The 12924-nt window shown below is 39.2% G+C and overlaps 1 protein-coding gene and 1 long non-coding RNA gene across 31 annotated transcripts in view; one reads left to right on the forward strand and one right to left on the reverse strand.

Moving 5' to 3' along the window:
• LOC107306495 (uncharacterized) overlaps positions 1-2741 on the reverse strand; it is a 55054-nt gene extending 52313 nt beyond the window's left edge. For 4 of the 11 annotated variants that reach the window (XR_014939279.1, XR_014939281.1, XR_014939274.1 and 1 more), the window contains exon 1: positions 2433-2473. This is a non-coding gene — a long non-coding RNA (uncharacterized LOC107306495). Of the gene's footprint in view, positions 1-412; positions 652-1308; positions 1500-2432; positions 2474-2591 lie in introns of those variants that run through there. The other 7 variants (XR_014939275.1, XR_014939272.1, XR_014939271.1 and 4 more) reach the window with 4 other exon arrangements.
• Positions 1-12924, forward strand: part of MEF2C (myocyte enhancer factor 2C) — a 135863-nt gene that overhangs the window by 6713 nt on the left and 116226 nt on the right. For 14 of the 20 annotated variants that reach the window (XM_085528560.1, XM_015849720.3, XM_015849727.3 and 11 more), the window contains exon 1: positions 7199-7472. The gene's annotated coding sequence lies outside the window, so the exon portion shown is untranslated. Of the gene's footprint in view, positions 1-3037; positions 3137-7198; positions 7473-12924 lie in introns of those variants that run through there. The other 6 variants (XM_015849721.3, XM_085528545.1, XM_085528553.1 and 3 more) reach the window with 1 other exon arrangement.

Genomic DNA, 12924 nt, shown 5'->3' on the forward strand with positions numbered 1-12924 from the left:
AAAAAAATCCTACCCCCTCAACCACCCTGTTCAGTAAAATGAAAGGGGATCAAAGGGATATTCTACTTATTATGCTGGGGACAATCACATGGGAAAAAAAATAATAATAATAACGTAGTAGCAGAAATGAGAAAGGCAGTGATTATTTAGAAGCATTTATTGTAATGCTAGTCCCAAAGTTTATTTTTCTGGGAGCTCTTCTTCTTAGAAGGAAGTAGGAGGAACTATCCTAGCAGGAACTTCTTTTGACTATGCTAATAGTGAAGAAGTTTAAACCTTCTAAAATTGCATAAAATAGCAATAAAATACAAATCTATTTTCTTCAAGCCTACAGGTGCCAGATACCAAAAAACAGATCAAGAAGTTTAAAGATAGGGACTGTTAGTGTACTTTGCAGTTGGCAGGAATATACCTGATCTCTTCTGCAAATTCAGAAAGCCCCACAGCTGCTCCAGGTCTGTCTCTGTGGTCACAGGCCATTCAGAACAAAAGAGCCACCAAAGCACAGCATGTCTCCATTGAGTGCGCCCTTTGACATTAACAACAGCAAGGATTCTCCATCTCTTGGTGAGGAAGGCTAGTTACTGATCTTGGCAGATTTCAATCACTGTTATATTAATGATGAATTAGGTTCCTAACAAATGTCTTGCTATAAAGATAAATAAATAAAAAGGGAGAAAGGGAGAAGGGAGAAAGGGAGAAAGGGAGAAAGGGAGAAAGGGAGAAAGAAATCTTATGTTTCCGAGGCATATGAAGATGCAGAATAATCAGACTGATGAACAGCAGTTCATGCAAAGTGACAACACTTCCAAAATTATTCTTCAAATACATTCCTGTATAAAATAAAATAAAATAAAATAAAATAAAATAAAATAAAATAAAATAAAATAAAATAAAATAAAATAAAATAAAATAAAATAAAGGTCCACTTAACTTGCAATTTCACCTAATTAATTTTAGGTCAAAAGATATATATATATTAAAAAAATAATAATAAAAAATTAAAAAATTGAAACTAGTTATTGAGCTTTTCAGTTTGCCAGAGACAAAAGTTTTGCTCACTGACTTCTGGCTAGGACTGAAAAACTTCAAAACCCTTGATACATTTCTTCCATGCAAGACTAGACTCACATTTTTGAGTCCCTAAATCTCAACAGGGTAAAGGTTAACAGGTTAAATTCTTCCTTCAGTTACACTTAAGTAAGCTTATTGACTACAACTGTTGTCCCCCAAAAATACATACGTGTATATATAAACTTTATACATTTGGAGGAATGCTGTCATAGCATGATGAGAATATCTGAATACCTCACAGAGAAGCAGTGCCCAGTACAGGAATTGGAGTCCCATCATATCCAAAGATTAAGTCTGAGGCAGGAATAGGATCTGGGTGACTGCTGATGTGGGTCTGAGCTTCCATTTTAGGGTCTCATCAGCATGCATTAGATTTCAACAGACTTCAGTGGAGTTTGAATGAGGTACATGAGCTCTTCAGCATCCTGGTCCCAAAAAGCACTCAATTTAACACTTCCATATAGCTCTTAATAACTCTGGGCACAAATTCAGCTTCGTTTTCAAACAGATGACGGGCCTTAAGCATTACCTTCATTCTAAAAAGTGTGTATGCGTGGCAAACTGAAAGAGAGGTCACCACCAGCTCCAGATCAGATTCCTACATAATAAATACTTTATTTATAGGTTCAGGACAATTTTAGTAATATCTAACCTTCAAAACAAAACATATTTGTCTACAAAGTAGCTTCCTTCAATCTCTTGTTTTAAAGCACTGTTTAAAAAGGAAACAAAAGCAAACACTGCATTAAAGAAATTCATAGATAAAAATAATCCTTGGACAACTGTTGGAGAGGTATTTAAAGGACAATATCAACTTGCAAGCCGCAGCTTCAGAAACTGCCTCCTGCAACAACTAAACACTTCAGATTACTAGAACTGGATCAATTTAGCAAAACAAACCATTCCCGTTGTTGACTTTGTGTATTTTGCAGCCTTTTTCTCCCTATAATCAGACTATAAGGCCCTTGAAAATACCAGCAAGGGCACCCCCAAGTAATCCCATTTTACTTATAGAGAAGGGAAAAGGAGAAAAGGAATTAAAAAAAAGGAAAAAAACAAAACAACAAAAACTTTCTGCCCAGATCGAGCCCCCTCCAGTCTTCAACGCAGACCAGCAGCGTGCTTTGCTCTCCACAAAAAGGGGAGGCCTGCTGCCATTCCTCGCCAAACCCCCCCTAGAAAAAGTGGCCCTTTTTCACTTTACATTAAATCCAACAGGCGGACAGGCCCAAGGTTTCACCCAGAGCTCCTCACACCCCCCCTTCCCCATTACCGCCCGACCCCCTCATCCACCCTGCGGGCAGCAGGCCGAGCAGCGCTCCTCCCGGCCGCCCGCCCCGCCCTCAGGGGCCGCTTACCTCGGGGCGGCCGCCGCGGCGCCCTCCGGCGGGCTGCGGGCTGCGGGCAGCGCCACGCCTCGGCCGCGCCTCATGGCGGGGGCGGGGCGCCCCGCGGGACCGCTGTAGGGGCGCTCGGGCGGCGGGCGGGCGCCTGAGGAGATGGCGGCGGGCGCCTACCTGAGAGCGGCGCGGCTCGGCTCCGGCCGGGTATCCGCCCGCTGTCAGAATGTTCAATAAAACCCAGTGTTGAGAAAGGTGCCGGCGACTTGCCGCCTGGGCCGGGCACGGTGCTTTGACATCTCAGCTTGTCTCAGGTCGGCCTTTATCAAATTTGCACAGTGTACACCAAACCTGAAGGAAAACCTGTGGGAAGATATAAGCACAGGCTGAGGTCTGTGCGCTCCCACAGTTAGTAGTTCCCGTGCAGAATTCCCATGGAGCTGACACAGCTCCCGAAAACTTCAGGTTGCTCCACGTTGATGCTCCTTTCCATCCTAAGTGCACACCAGTGAAGCCTCGTGTGCTTTGTATAGAAACTGTTTCATTAATATCTTTGCATATATTTAAGTGTGACGGGTTTGCATTTTAATAATACGCCGCTTTTGTGCTTTTAAACATCCAAGGTGCCGTGCAAGAACTGTAAACTGTGAAGTAACCACTATGGGAAAGATTAAGTAAAGCATTGGAGGCGGATGATTTTGACAATAAAGAGGGTGTATGTGGTGAGTGTTTAATATTTATTGCGTTTGATATTGCAAAGTACTATTTATTGTTTTCAGATTTAATGCTAAAAGCAAAGCCTGGAGAGCAAGCTCTGCTGTATTATGCACTCGCAGGTACACCTGTGACAAAGGCTTGCTGTAATCATCGCTTGATGTATATAACACCATTTTAGTAATGGCATGCCATTTTATTTAAAGCTCGTGTGTCAGCTGTGCCTACCTTGCAAATATATATATATATATATTTATTTTTTTTTTGCAATTAAATGATTTTGCAAAGAAACATGTACATTTCATCTCTTTACAAAGCATTTAAAATGTGCTCCTGGAATATGTATCCTTGAAATTATCTAAGTTTATGTCCTTTTTTTTTTTTTTCATTATAAAAGCATATGGATTGAAGGAATATTCTGAATGAATGAAGAACAAATACAGTACTGTTGAATAATCTTGTGGGGTAGATTAATCTATAGCCTCAATTTCTCTCAGGGTGGGTTGCTGTGGCAACCGCCCCAGCTCACTTTAAAATAATTTTGTAAGGCTCACTTCAAGCACTGCACCCAGCGTGGGCCAAGTTTAAAAGCAGCCAGACATGGGAAGAAGTGTTATACTGTGTTGCTCTCACAAGATAGGGAGGTGGTGGAGGAGAGCAAGGCGTGGAGTGGAGTGGGGTTGAGCAGAACTTTAAACAGAAAATAGAAACCAAACCACCCTGGGGTTAAGACGCAAAGGAGGTGGATCATTTCATAGTAACCTTGCCACTTTTCAGTTTAAACGTCATTAAAAGATGTTAGCCAGCAATCTCGTTTCTCCTAAGGGAAAGATGTGTTCCGTATCCACAAAAGAACAAAAATGGACTTTGATAATCATCTTCAAAGGGTTGTTTTCTAAGCCCACCTTGAGATAATCAGATTTGTAAGGGGAAGAGACACTTGGACACACTTCACTCTTCGATTAAACTTTGGAGGTCTGATTTTATAATTACTGCATTTTGACTGATGTGTCATTGCTTAAAACACTGTATGCCTCAGGTACATCGCTGAGAAAGAGAAAAGAAAGTGTCGGCAGACCTATACGAGGCCTGTCAACAGGGAAAAAAATAAATAAAAAATAAAAAAATGAGAGAGAGAGAGAGAGAAAAGGGGGGGTGGGGGGGGAATAGAAGAAGAAGCAGCATGGATTAGAGCTTTTTGTCAGAAATTTGGAAAGGATGCGTTTGGGGAGCATCAGTACAAGTACAGACACCAGAACAAAGGTTTTTCACTGTTTGAAATTATTCCAGGTTTTAAAATTAAATGCAGCAAAACAGAAAAGAAAAAAATAATCATAATAACCCTAAATGCTTCACTTCAAAAGGTACTGCACAAATTCATGCCTTATCTAACCCTGATATGAGTGAGAAAGCATGATCCATTTCCTCATATCTGTTTGTCCATCTAGCATCTGAACCCTGATTTAAAAACCGAGGTGTCCTTTACATGGATTTGATGAATTGTGCTCATGACAAAAACTTGGCACGGCTTTAAGGTACTTAAGTATGTGAAGGTCACAACTATTTAAAGATTAGGCCACCAGTGCCCACACGGAGGTGTAGTAAATGTACTAAGCTGCTGTATATTTTACTTTCTGAAATGCTTGCCTGATAATTACTTTTAGGACAGGATAGTAGTCAAGTTCTGTCTTGCTAATTGAATAGCTTTGTTATCAACTAGCCAGAAAATTGGAAATGCACATATCCTGCACACAGTAAAGCAGATGACAGTCACTGCAATTAGCACAAAAGCATGAAGTGTTAGCACACTTTTACAGTTTTGCCACTAACAAAATATGAGCATTAGTGGAAAGCTGGATGCCACCCTAGAAGGCCAAAATGGTCTGCAGAAGTGGCATAACAAGTAGTCAGCCCACAAAACTCTTCCATGCTCTTTTCTCTTCCTGCTGCACACTTCATGCCAAACTTGTAGCTAAGAAAGTTTATCCTCCCCAGTATTACCTGGACTCCACTGCTGACACTGCCAAGCTAATGTGCCTGTCACTACACAGAACGCACTTGGCTTGCATCTGGCTACCTGATGGTTTTAGATGCATCAGTATGACTGTCATTGTGAGTGCATTTTATGATTTTTAACTGCCTGTCAGTTAAGTGATGCTCATTCTCTGTATCTAAATCTCATAAAGATAGAGAGTAAGGTATGGTGGAGTCAGTAAAGGGTACTTACTCAGCAGGGATCTGAGCTGAGAGCAGGAGCTTTGTTTTGCCCTGACCATGCTTTGAACACGTATTTTAAGAAGTACAGTAGAATTTAGAAGACATTTATTCACTGCCAAATGTGGAACTTCCAAAGTAGGTCAGTGGCCCAATGAGATGTTTGTAGGGGAAAAGTCTGCAAGACCAAGAACATGTATTAGAATAAACCATACATGTATTTATCACTGTTATTTGAATTCAGTGTTTTGGTTTGATCACACATGCTGTTCCTATTTCCAGTATCCTAATCTGTCATAAAAATAATGGTCTCTGCCTTAACAAACTCCCCTGATACTCAAAGGGTTGTAGAAGTTGGCTGTCTACAGGAAAATATCATCAAGTATCTTCAAAGTCCAGTTTTACTCCCAAATTATTACAAATGCATAATTGGGATTCAAGCGCACATGCAGTACAGACCTTTCGGTCTGGCTTGAAAGCAACTGAACCTATAAAAAACACCCTGTCTTTTTACACAGTGTTGGGAATACTGCTTTTCTGTGGATGAGAGTGACAAGAGCCTATCTCAGACATCCGGCTGAGATTTGAACCTAATTTGGCCAGTGCAATTAGGCAAACGGGGTTTTATCTGACCAGCGTCCCCGTTTGCTGAAGGCGGTGCTGCCCCAAACTTTGCCACCAGCTCCGCTTCTGCTCCGCGGTGAAGTCACCACCAACTGGACGCAAAGCCTAATGAGTTTGGGAAGTTGGGCGGCTTTGCAGACAGGGGCCTCCGGAGACGGAGCCCGGCAGAGGTGCGAGGAGAAGGGGCAGGAAACGCCGCGAGGGCCGAAGACCCCCAGCGCCCGCAGTCCGCCGCCGCTACGGCGTGTCCCCAGGCGGAGCAGGAGCCGGCTGGCCCGGCGCTGCGGTGCTGGCCCCTCGGTGCCGGCCTTCCGAGGGGTTCGCCGCCCTTCCTTGAGCCATCCGGCCGCCGGCCCGCCCGTCCCTCCCCGCCGCGGGGTCGCGGGGGGTGCCACATGTCACCGCGCTCATCCCAACGCGCCTCCGCCCCGCGACTCCCGCACGCAGGCTGCCGCGCTCCCTGCTGCCGCCGCTGGGTACCGGGCGGCCCTTTCCTATCTCGCTAGCCGCAAACTCGGCTCGCAGCGTCTGAGCTGACCCGAGCTGTGTTTGTCTTCCAGTCCTTGCGGGAGCTGCGTCCGCAAGCTGCTGCTCCCCGCCAGAAGGGGGAAAATACGCACCGGCTCGCCGTGTTCCCTCCGTTCGGTATAATAAAGGATTGTCATTAGGTTTGCGTGTGGCATATGCCATTACCCCCACCGTAAAACTAAAATTAGCAAAATGTCAGGAATGGAAAGATTGATTCACCCAAGATGCAATTATCATTTAAAAAGTGCTTGATTGAGGTGCTGATGTTCAGTGATTTATTCTGCATACCATATACATAATTAAAGTAGTGTAGTGGAGTGATTTATCAATCTAGTTTAGACTAGAGGGGCAAGGAAAGGAGCTGCTGCCGCTGCTGCTGCTCTATGTTTGTTTTATTAAAACGCTTTCGGGATCTGATCCCGCCCCCTTTTTGCAAGAGTGAAACTGATTATTTCTCCAGCTCGGGAGGAGAGAGTCATTCGTTTGGGATCGTGACAGAGAGAGAAATAGAGATACGGAGAAGGAGAAGAAAAGGGAGGAAGAGGGAGAGAAGCAGACAAGGACACCTCGCCAGGCGTGTAGTTTGAATCCCTTCCTTGCCTCCCCCTTCCCCTCCGCGATGTTACAAAGGCTGTGAGCTGCTCGGCTTTTCCCATTCGCCTGCTGTCACTTCCTTCCTGGACGCTCTCAGGACGAGTCCGGTTACTTTTAATCCGACCAGCAGCTCAGCCACTTTCTCCTCCTCCACGCTGCACACACGCAGACACGCGCACACACACACACACACACACACCAGACGTCTTCTGTCTGCTTATTGGATTGACTTTGAAGGTTGTGTGTGTGATTCAAGGAGGCTGCATGTTGAACCGGGTGGTGAATATTTAAGGCTGGAAGAAGTAAAGGGATTTTTCTTTTTCCTGTGAAAGGAAAACATCTCAAGGACTAGTCTGATCATCCAAACAGCTAAATGTTTATAATGTAAGTACATGTGAAATTCAACATTGGAATAAAATATAGAGGGCATCGTGCAGAAGCCCTATGTACATTTTGTATTGCGTTAGCAAAATGTATCAGTCAGTGAATGTGGTGGGGGACTGAGGTTGCCTGCAGACTTTTAAGAGTATGGTTGTTCTGTCAATTGCTTGCAAGTAACTTTTAAGGCAAGTAACATACTTAAATCACTGGCTATTCAAATTATTTCAGAATTGCCTCTGTCCATGTCACAAGTGTTTAAACTTTGCTGAAGTTAGTTTATGCCTTTTTTATGGTTAATGCTAAGAAGGTTTTGAAGCTTATTTAGTTTTAACAGTTCTCCAAATGCTGTGACCTTGTAGTGCTTACACCCTGATTTTTCAGCCTGAGGAAAGAATTCAGTTTGACTTGCTCTCAAACTTCATTGTATTATAGGCTCTTACAGTTTTAAAGTTTAGGTAATGCATGCCTGCAACTGTTTGACTTTGTGCATCTTTCCTTTGAATACTTAAGTTTGAGATGGAAAGACCCCTCGCATCCCTGTGGGAATTAAAGTCATAGACAGCATGGCTCTTTGTGAATAGTATGCTTGGTCTCCACACAGTACTTTAAGTCATCCCTATATCTTTTTGTACAAGGGAGCTACATAAGTGCCTATACTAGATGCTCTACAGTTTTTTCCAGGCTGAGATAAAGTTTAATGTAAATGTGAAACTTTAAGACTATTGGTGCCTTATGTAACTGTAGTACTTAGTATTTTCCATAAAACTTATTATGACCTCTGTCAGCTTGAGAAAGAAAAGCATAAAGATAAACCAGTAGTTCCTTTTCTCAAAAATATTTTTAATTGTACAATTCCAAACAGAACTTAATGAATTATTGTGGGAACCTAAGCACTGACTTTTATAGAAGTTATTTTATTTATTGTTTATAATTATTATTATCAGCAAGTACCTGAATCATAAAATCAAATATGCATTACAACCCAAGACAGAAAACTAGAGAGAATTAAGCAGAGAAAGGCAGTTTGTCAGTATTTGACTTGTGATCAGAAAGGAATTGTCTTAACAGAGAATGCATTTTTCTTAGCACATATCTGATGATCAGATTAATAGCAAGTGTCCTAGTTTCATATCTTTACTTTAAAAGATAGATGATAAACCAAGTCAAATGTGACTAGTTTTCATTTTACCAGTGCTTTCCAGACTACTGTGGTTGAAAATTAAGGTTGATGATACAGAGTATAATAATTCTAATCCCTAGAGGCTTGGCAGAGTATAGAAATAAAACCACCTGTGAACCAGTATAACATATGCTTTATATTCTGATTTCCAGTTCAAACACCCAGGTAATTAGACACTTTGGGGATTTGTTATCTTGTAAATTATTTTTGTGACATGATTTTAGGAATCTAATACCAAGTTTAAAATAAAAAAAAAAAAAAGCCAGTGTTTCTGAGTTTGTCAGTAAAATAAACATGATGTTATTATTTCTACATTAATGAATACGTAATTCATATTGGGTCTAATAATGGGGTTTGTGCTAACACTTATGTCCCTTGGGAAGTAATAGAAATTTTCTTTGAGGATAAAGTTAAGAGAGCGTCCTTTAATTCAGGATGTCTATGTTGTTGTTAAAGTACACATCCTTTTACCTTAAAAACTTGCTTCTTATATATATTTTTGCTGCTACACCTAACATAGCTAGTATCAGAAGGTAAGTTAGGGACATGAATGTGATCATTCCTTCAAAAAGTACTTAACAAGTCCCCACTGACACTGTTGAGACAACTTGTGTGAAAATGAAGAAGTCTTGTAAATAATGATTTGTAGGATCAGGCCCCTAGAAGACCTCGCACTCTTGCCTGTCCCACAGGTCTCTTAGGAAAGAGGGTAAAAGAGCGTCCCTTCTGATGTCCTGTAATCCAGGAATCATATTTGTTTCTTCTTCAGACTGACTGAACAAGAAAAAAGGAATCTTAGACTTTAGAGTCTTGTAGAAAGTGGTACTAAAAGATGTATACTGTGTGTGATATTAAATATTTTAGAGTTATGTTCCTTAGATGCTACTTTGGGAATTTAAAAAGGAAAATCAGATGAATACCTACCTTCTGTTAATTTTCTTTATGTTTTGGAGGTTTTTCTAATAAACTCTCTCTCTGTATACTTGCAGCATGTATGTTTAAAACAAAGAAGACACCTATCTTAAATAGTTGTGCTTTTTAAGACAACTAAAGCACTGTAGACAAAGAAAACTGAGCTTTCTTAAGCTTTTTCCAAGAGTTTAGCTCTGAAAGTTTTTGATAACTCACGATTTAGTAGATAAATATAATTATGATGCTAGATACCTTAAAAACTGAGCAGCATTTGTGAGCTGAATACTTTGGCCAGCTTCATTTATTTTAATTTTACTTTTCTCTATAACAGCTTAACTTATTTTTCAGCAAAATAGTTCAGTTCATCTTAAAAGAAAGCTAAGCAGTATTTCTGTATCCTGTTTAGCAAGAATTTGTGAGCTGGTATTGAGTGCTGGAAGGAAAAAGCATTTATTTTTCATTATTTAAATTCCTTTTTCTACCTGTTGGATGTCATTATTCTCAGTTGTACACATTATCCAAAAATTAAAGATGTAGTGGTCGTCTTTTGATAACATAGATTACAAAGGTTTAATTCTAAAGATTATATAAATGCCATGTAGTTTTAAGAAGTTTATGGTCTCTGCTTCAGCATTTTGAAAAATAACTGAAGCAGTTATACTTGTGGTGTATTTTAAGATTCTATATCTTTCTTTGTGATATTAACAGAAGATTTTTCTGTGTTCATACTTAGCCCCTGTAACAACTTATTCGTATGACATGCAAATTATTACATATGTAATATGTAGAAGACTTTTGCCTTAAGAGTAAGGATAGTATTCTGGTATTCTAAAGGGCTGAAAATAACATTTCTAACCTTACTTCAGAAGTAGAATGGGCTTAGAAAAACAGCTCTGGTTAGTAAGCACTACTAACAGTGCTAGACAACTGCTGATTAAAAAAAAAAAAAAAAAAAAAAATCCTAATTTTCTACTTTTTTTAAATAATCTGAATTGATTGGGCCCTGGGGCCAGCTTTAAGGTAATTTTCTCAGAACTGGCGCTCAGTGTTACATGTGGACAGGTGATTAAAAGCTGGTGTCTTAAGTCCTCCACCTTAATCTCACTCTCTCATTTACTGCAGTGCAGTAGAGCTTGTCTATTCACCAGGATCTGTCATCTTTAGGAAATCAGACCAGCTTATAGAGGCGATTCACAAAACCAACAGTGACAACAAAGTCTTATGTTCCTTACAAAGGAAGGATTAGGCAGTTCACATGTCATTTTGATTGGACAGAGATAAAAGCTGATTGCTGCAGCATGGCAAGACACACTTCAATTTCAATTGATTATTCTATAAGACAACTATAACTCTGTTGCTTAGTCATTGTTAAATGCAATTTGAAGGAAAATTCAGTTTTGACCTTACTGGTTTTGTATTACTTGATACTACAATGTGGAGCCACTTGTAGCATTGTTATACAAAATTATAAGGGCACTGTTTATTCACCTCCCTTAGGAAATATAATTAAAACGTAGGAGTTGATTGTACTTGAAAGTTCAGAAACATTTTTACCTACATGGTATCTCAAAGTATCAACTAAAACTTCTCAAAAGAGCCTGGGATGATACTAAATTAATAGCACTTGCTTTGTTAAGAGCTTATGTACAAAGGAGAATACTGTGTGGATTTATCAGGAACTATAATATTGAGGAATAAACAAGTAAGTCATCTTATTTTCTGTCTATTCAGTTATTTTTAAATACATAATGTAAGGTAAAACTATACCTTGTGTTGCACGTGTAAAGTAGTAGTCTAGTTTGAAAACTGTTGTGAAATTAAATGCTGTTCCTTTATGATTAAACTTTTCCTTTATCCATGAGAAAGAATTCAGTCCATTTGCATAATTTAATTGTAATACCCAGCCTTTAATGTTTGGGTGTATGAAAATTCCAAGCTGATTACTTGTATGCTAATTTCTTGCCATTTTTCAAAAAAACTCTTTTTTTACCCAACTGATGCCTCCTAGTGTTCCACATAATAAAACACTAATGAGTCAACCATAAATGTAAACATTGTTTTTTCATTGCCTTCATCTTATGCGATACATAAAATTAATATTTATGTATTTAATTTTGTGCATGTTGTTATAATCAGACAGGAAACTCCTGTAAATTGAGATGTTTCATCTTCATGGACACTGAAAGCATATTTTGATTCCCTTTGATTCTTGCTTTGTCTAGCTATAGATTATGTCATACATAAGAGTACATGTTCCTTTTCTTCTTCTGTTTCCCATGTACATCACAGTAAAATCTGAATAACTGCACTATGGGCCTCAGATAGAAATTTTTAAAGTTTTGAAAGGATTATGGTTCCGAAAGTGGGCCCCTGTAACTGCAGTTTCAGAATTTTTTTGAAGTGCCGCATAGCTATATAAAACGGAAAAGAAAAAAGATTACTGTGAAACATGCCTGCTTAATACAATCCTTAAAGAACTGTTAAATTGTTACATTTTGAAATTCTTACTGGTTATTTCAATACCGTGTTTGAAAGAAACTATATTTTTTTAACAGTTTTCAAATCCATGAAACATTCACTTTGCGATTTTGTTTGTACAATATTGGAACAGCTTGGAATGGTAAAGACTGAAATATAATGTTGTTTCCTTACAAGTTTTATCTGGCCATATAACTTATGTGAATACCTGAAAAAAAGAAAAGAAAAAAAAAAAAAAAGAAAAAGAAAAAGAAAGAAAGAAAGAAAAAAAACATTCAATTATATTAGATTTATACCATAGAACAGTATAATATTTTATTTCTTTGACAGGAGGGTGTAATTTCCAAAATGTTACCCAGCATCAGAGTGATAAAATATATGGGCCCCAGCTGTCTGTTTGAACTGTCAGGTACAATCTTATAATGATAAAGAAGCAGCAAAGGCTGAGAGCACTTCAGCTCATTTTAATGTTACACAGTTTTATGTAAAGAATGAGATCCATTTAATGAAGACATTGGAAATATAGCCTAATACTTAAGAATTTCAAGGAAAGAACTTGTGATGTTCTTATTCTACTAAGCAAGCTTCAAAAACAAGGAAACAGATTTTGCAATCAAAAATCGTAAGTTTACCAGGTAACTAACATCTATGTCTTCTTTATCACCATGTGGTAAATCTCTGTGCCTGCTTACATATAAAATATGTAATAGCTTTTTGCCAATGAATACAGGGATTTACACGTCTATGTGCAGATCTTGGTCATGAGAATCGCTATTCAGTTATACAATATATGAAAATATAGTTTGTAGGATTGTGTACTGTCATCAACCTTGTTTGTAATATATTCTTCCCCCGCTGATTTTAAACTGCTAAAAAGGAATTCTG

This window comes from Coturnix japonica, chromosome Z, assembly GCF_054131305.1.
Source record: "Coturnix japonica strain WE chromosome Z, WE-NBRP24, whole genome shotgun sequence".
NCBI lineage: Eukaryota > Metazoa > Chordata > Aves > Galliformes > Phasianidae > Coturnix > Coturnix japonica.